We start from the raw sequence: 6,759 nt of genomic DNA, 5'->3' as shown, positions 1-6,759 counted from the left end.
GTTTTTGAGGTATCACTGGCGTCTTACAGAAATCAGAAGTTTGAAAATTTCAGTGTGCAACTCAGGAATTGAGAAATGTTTTTGTTTTTCTTTGGTGGCTGCATATTTCTTCTACTTTAATTGTCATTTAATGACATTTTGGGTTCGCTGATTGTTGAATCTCATTATGACCTGCAAATGAGGCTCAGTAATCAAGTATCTTTCACTATAATTGCTGATGCCCAGAAATGTTCTGATCACAGCAAAATTAAAAGAAAATAAGAAAATACCAGCAAAAGGCAGACACCATCACACAATGTTTGTTTTAGGAAATCCCTGCATAGTATACCTTTAGTGATTAAAAAATTCATATTTTGTTACTTCACTGAGCCTAATTGCAACTGCAGGCTCATGTTGTGGTCACAAACAATACTGATGTAAGCACTTAACATTTCACAGAAGCAGAAAACAATCAAATCCACAGAATGAAAGTGCATGCCTGGCCTGACCTTGAAAATTGACACACAGTATTTTGACAAAACAATACTAACTCACTTACAAGCTGTAGAAGACTGATTGATATATGATAGGTTAGATTTTATCTAGTCTTAGTTTTTTTGTATTAAAAGACCTGTCGGTTTGGGAGTGGGTGAACTTTGATCTTACATTGACTCTAGTTTTTACATTTGGATCACACACTGTGTATTTAAAGATATGAGAGATATTTTCTACTGTTTGGTAACAGAGCCAACTATCAAGTTCAGAAAAAAAACATACAAGAAAAGATACAGATATCTCATGTCACAGAGAGGGCAGTATGGCCTCCTGTGCATGTCACTTAAACAGGCCAAACAAGATGTTGTTGTCGTCAGGAATACGAAAACTCAAGAACAAAGACTGGAGCCTGTCATTCCGGAAATCCAGCAGATAATCTGGTGATTAGAGTATAAGAAAAGAGGACATGGCTGGTTAAAGGTACAGTTAAACCACACTGCTCTGCTGCTCTGATTAATCAATTAGATTTCAGTCCATTAAAGTCTAAGCGATACCTTATGTGACCGCAAGACTGTTTACAAGAGTACAAATGCACACATTTAGACAAAAACACTGAAAATAAACCCGGTCTTCCACAACAAACACATCTCTGATCACGTTGTAATGACATACTACCCTGGAGCCCACATAGACTTCAATTATACATGAGCGTGAGAGCGTGAAAGGGTGTATCACATGTAACTTGTATGTTTTTCTAATGTCTTGACCTGACAAACCTCACAGGGATGTAGGCACAAATTACACTTTGATTTAACATATTTACTTTGCAGTATCAGTGCGTATTTAAGTGTTGGTTCAGCGTTTAAGTACGTGTGAATTGTATTGATACATGTGTCAGACAGTCAGAATAAATATAACCCTCCCATTTGTTAGGGCTGTACAGATGCTGTCTCGGAAAAAGAGGATTAGTGCTAAACTTAGAGAGGAAGGGGACATGTGATGAGAGGACGAAGGGAAAGCTAGTCAGTGACTAACACCAAAAGCATAAATCTGAGGGCGACTGACAGCGTCAGAGCAGCCGTTCGGAGGGAGGATGAGAAAAAGGAGAGACAGCCAAGCAGGCAGTGCAAAGTTGTGATGGGGCCTGGCATGTTGCATCCATGTGAGGCATGAGGAATCAGGAAGAGGAAAAATGCTCAAATAAGAAAGATGTTAGGAGAGAGAACACGTGAAGAGAGAAATTTGTTATACTAAACACTGCCATGATTATTATTATTATTCACCTGGATGGAAATGTATCAGATCAGTGACTCAGCTAGATTTCACCTGCTGTGTCTGTGAACACACGCACACACATGTACACTCATGTTACATGCCCACCTCATACGCATGTGTAGACACAGTGACGCACTCTCTCCCTATGTTCAGTGCAGTGTCTTGGACTGAACAGCACATGTTATTCAAGGCTTATTGACTAAATTAACATGCATGTTAAGAAAACGTGTTCACGTGGTGAGGAGCAGGTTTGTTAAGCAGGAGGCATAAGGCAGAGTAGGAGGGCTTGCCTTGCATCGTCACTGCGCCAGTCGCAGGGCTCATCACCACACAGACATGACTAAGGGAGCATGGGGAGCAGGGCGTGTGTCAGCACTGGGCCATCATCTGTTTCATATATGCTGTGGTCTCTCTCTCCTCATGTGTCTTTGGGAGTGGCAGATGGGTGTAGGGAGGCTGATGTTTTCTAAAATATCAGGACCATATGTTGAAGGGAAACCAGAGTTTACATTATATTATATTTACTTGGGTTATTTTTGTAGCTCAGGCTGTTGGTCTTTTTGGCTCTGATAACACATAACTCACCAAAGGAACATGTCAGACTGTGGCAACACACCAACATATATCTGATGGGTGGTCAAATGACCAATCAGGTTGTAAACAAACTTCCAGGTTAAACAAATGTGAATCTAAAAAGATTAGTCTAAAAACATTAGATGTCGATTTTAAACCTCTACCACAACTTTCAGTCCAACTTCCTGGTTCATCTTTGGCCTGACATACTTGTCGGTATTATTAACATCGTCATGGGTGTCCTCTCTTTACTTTCAAATAAAGTGGTAGTTAATCTGTCAGTCAGTTTGCACATGTACAATTGCCTGATTAAGTGTGTTTGTTGGCTTGTTGGATCTATTTTTAGGGATGCTGCCTTGTTTTGTGATACTTTGTTGGCTTTAGTGTTATCACAGCCAATAGGTGAATCATAGTTTTGCTTTAAATCCATAAGTGTGGATACATTTGAGGAGGCCCACATCAGACTGAGATTTGTACTGGTGTTAAAATTCATGATTCTTTTTGACTAAAGGTTACCCATGCAGTGCAGAAAGTTAACAGTAATGTCAGACGTCCTCAGAAGAGATTCTTTCTTTTAAAAAAGTTATCTATTCATGCCTGTTGTAAATGGCTTTATATTTACAAGCCTGCCCAAGCATGACATTGGTTTCGCGGTAAAACAAACACAATCAGAGAAGACTGAATTATTTTCTCTTCAGCCTGACTCATTGTGATAAATGAATGCAGACACAAATGCTGCCTTGAAGTTCTTGGTAGACCCTGAGTCTGAGCAGTCATATGTTGAAGCCTTGGATGGATAGTTGTTGCATAACTTGTCACTGGTTGGTACATGAGAGTACATGTTCTTGCCTTCCACAACTACATTCCCACCTTAGGAGAGCCACAACAAACCCTCTGCATGAACTCACCTACCTTTACATTGCAGCTTATAGCTGGTTATATAATAACCCAGTAAAATAAAACTGTGTGTTTAATCCTAAGGACTCCAGTTACACAATAGCCATTGTGGCTCTAATGGACTTATTCAGATAAAGGATTAAAAGGCAGGGGCACAAGGGAGCAGCGCCTCCACTCAACAAAGTTGTGACTGAACAGCGGCACCAAGTGGTCAGTTTTTGGTACTTCAGCGTGGACATGTTCAAAGAATATTGAGAATTCATTTTATGGCACAAACTTTGGTGCTTTCACCCAATTTGAACTTGTCGTTCACCCTTGTGTGTAAAACTGTGATACGTCTGCATCAGCTTTAAGAGGATACATGAACTAGTTTAGCTTATTTACACTAAATCAATTTATATCAATTACTCAGACTTACTAATCTTGTTAATGTGAATCAATTCCTGAGCGGTTGGATTTTAAATCAATGACAATAGCAATAATCTTGAAGAAATTAGTAAGGAAAGGGGTGTTTTGATTATTTTAGAAATGAGAAAAATGAAGCTTCCCTGAAGTGAGTCACTGATTCTTGGAAAAGCAGACTTGATGTTGCCAGAATATGGTTTGTTGACTAGTGCCAGTCATAACATTCACCCCTGAAATTCACATTGCAGATGCTACTGATGTCTGATTCACCGCCTGGATCATCTTCCTCTGGGATGATGATGATGTGTTTGCTTCAAAAGATAATGATAATGATGGAAACATGATATCAGCAGCATCATAAGGACACTTGATTTTTATATAATGATTCATTGCAGTGTTAATAAAAGCAACACATCTGTCTCAAACACATGCTTCTGCACCTGAAATGTTGTCATTTTTCTAAACTACTGTGAGTCTTTGGGGAGAAGATTAGGTTTTTGCACCTAAACCAGAACGACCAGAAAGTTAATAAAGCAAGCAACTGGACCATGAGCCAAAAATAAGACCTGATTGTGATAATTAATAAATGTATTTGCTGAGTATCAAGTACTCCCTGTATTCCTAAAATAAAGTGGTTGCAAAAAACTAAGGCTAATTCTTGATACATTTGATTATTTCTTAACATATTGTATAATCATGTGGTTTTTAAAATATCCTAAAAATGTAAAAAAAAAAAAAAAAGTCAAAAAACAAGGTAAAGAAAAGCAACAGATCCACACAGTTGATAAAGTTCAGGGATTCATTAATAAAGACTGAAAGGACTAATAGATTAAACAAAAGAATATTTGTTATTAACTTTCTGTCAGTCTTTGGACTAATTAGTGGAATTGCCAGATCAGTTTCAGATCAACCAAACAGATGATGCTCAATGAAGTGACAGTTTGAGAAGTTTCTGTGGATACTTGTGTGATTTCTTTTTTTTTTCTTGGAGATCCAGTAGTTCCAGGAGTCCATCGAAACTGATATGCTCCATGAAGAAGTTCAAACTCTTTACATTCAACTTTCAAGCCTGCAGGGACTGAGTCTAAGATATTCCAAACATTTGTTTGGAGTCTCATTTAATTTCACAAAACTCAAACCTCAACTTGCAGGACTTTGCTGCCAGACCTAATCTTTCATCAACTTTTGTCTTTCAAACTACACATCTTGCTTTAGTGCCCTAGCGAAGCCCTGACCTCTATCTGCCCATCTTCTTCCTCATGCTGCCCAGTGAGTCAGTCACGAATGCCTCCCGTATAACAAATACCTGTTGCATAAGATCACAGACAGACAGCCTTGCTGCACTCAGCAGCGACTTTATCCCTCCATCAGCCAGTGCAGACATACAGGTACACACACCGCTGGCCTGTCCAATTGTCATTTAAATGTTGGGCTGGTGATTGAAGCGCTTATCTCTCCTAATCGGAGCGTGTAAAGGTATTACTGCTGAGGGAGAGCGTCGCCACACCAACTTTGATATGGAAAATCACATCTGTGAGCTCCCAAACAACATTATCTACAGAGAACTGAATACACCAGGTAAAACCTTTCCTGCACCCCCTCCATCTGTTGTCTTGGATTAGCTCCATGTTCGTTCACTTTTTTTTTTTTTGCTGGATCCTCAAAAGACAGAGAGAGAGCAGGAAGGGTGGGGTAAGGGGAGATGGCGTTAGAATAGGCGGAAAAATAAAGAGGCGAACACAAGAATTGTTAAAAGTAAGATTTGTAAGCTTATTATTTTGTTATCATGATCATTGTTATAACCTCTGATATGGTTTGTTCAGTTTACAGTTTATTTTTCAAGTTCATTTAAAGTCATTCCAGTCGAAGGTAAACATGATTGTAATTGTTGTTTCCAACACTATTAAATGCTTTTTATTGTTTTGCCAGACAACAATCAGTCACACTCTCTCATTTATACATGGAAAGAGCAGAAACGAAGAGACTGTTACTCACCCATTCATTCATTCACACACGCACACAAGCACACACACTTATATCAGTACACACACAAAGACAGACAGCATCTCATGCCAAAGCTCCTGCACACACACAAGAGGTGATGAACAGAAACGAGCTGTGAGTCACAAACACACACACACACACACACACACACACACTTTCTTGATCTTGTGTCTAAGTTCTTAAGTGCAACTTCTTGAAGAGTGATTTGCCCTCTGCCACAACTCTTCAACCCTCCCACTCCAAACCAGGATCCAATATCCCACTATCAGCCATACATACACCTGGGCTGGATCACACACTGTATCATCATGCACTCGGTGAGGCTCCACAACTGCATGATCTTTGTTTGAGCACACAAGTTGGGGAATTTTTCTTCTGAACTATTGTATGACTTTACCTGACTGGGAGGTGTAATTATCCTGTGGTTGAAAACTCGTCTTAATTGGTAAAGCAGAAGCAGACATACCCCCCACTTTCAGTACTTGGCTCCAAAAGAGCTGGATCCAACACACGCACAATGCAAGTCAATGCCAGTCCCTCTTTTTCATATTTTATAACCCTGGTCTGTAACATAGTTTCAAGGCCCAAATCCAATCCAAACTTCCAGTTGGGAAACCATCTGGATTATTTTTTCAGATTTAAAAAAACTCCATCAAGAGCTAGAAGATGTTTTACAGCTGCTTCCAACACTGAATAACAGTCCTTGTAATGAGTAAACTCAAAACAATGTGTATAATAGTGGAATGTCCCTTAATGGGGTCACAAGCCTAAAAAGGTTGGGAACCACAACTATACATGGTTTCTCAGTACTGATCTCTCTGGAAAGCAGACTCCACCAGATAACTTAAGCTTACAGTTGGATAATCAGTTAGCCGAGAGACTCACAGAGTGCAGCCCAAGTCTACATATGGCTCAACCCACCCAATTTTCCAACTTTTAAACAGGTTTTTTCCCCCCTCAAGATAACAAAAAAAATACACCACTTCAAACCCAACAAAATAATAACAAAAACGTAAGAAAAAACAAGCACAAGGAAACTGAGTTTCAAGTTTGTAAAAATGCTTATATCACATTCCATCTTGGCAAATTTCAATACATTGGAGTCCCACTCTTTATCCATTGTGACATTTT

This window comes from Scatophagus argus, chromosome 9 (assembly GCF_020382885.2).
Source record: "Scatophagus argus isolate fScaArg1 chromosome 9, fScaArg1.pri, whole genome shotgun sequence".
Lineage (NCBI taxonomy): Eukaryota > Metazoa > Chordata > Actinopteri > Scatophagidae > Scatophagus > Scatophagus argus.
The sequence above is the reverse complement of the archived record's forward strand: the minus strand, read 5'-3'. Positions refer to the sequence as shown.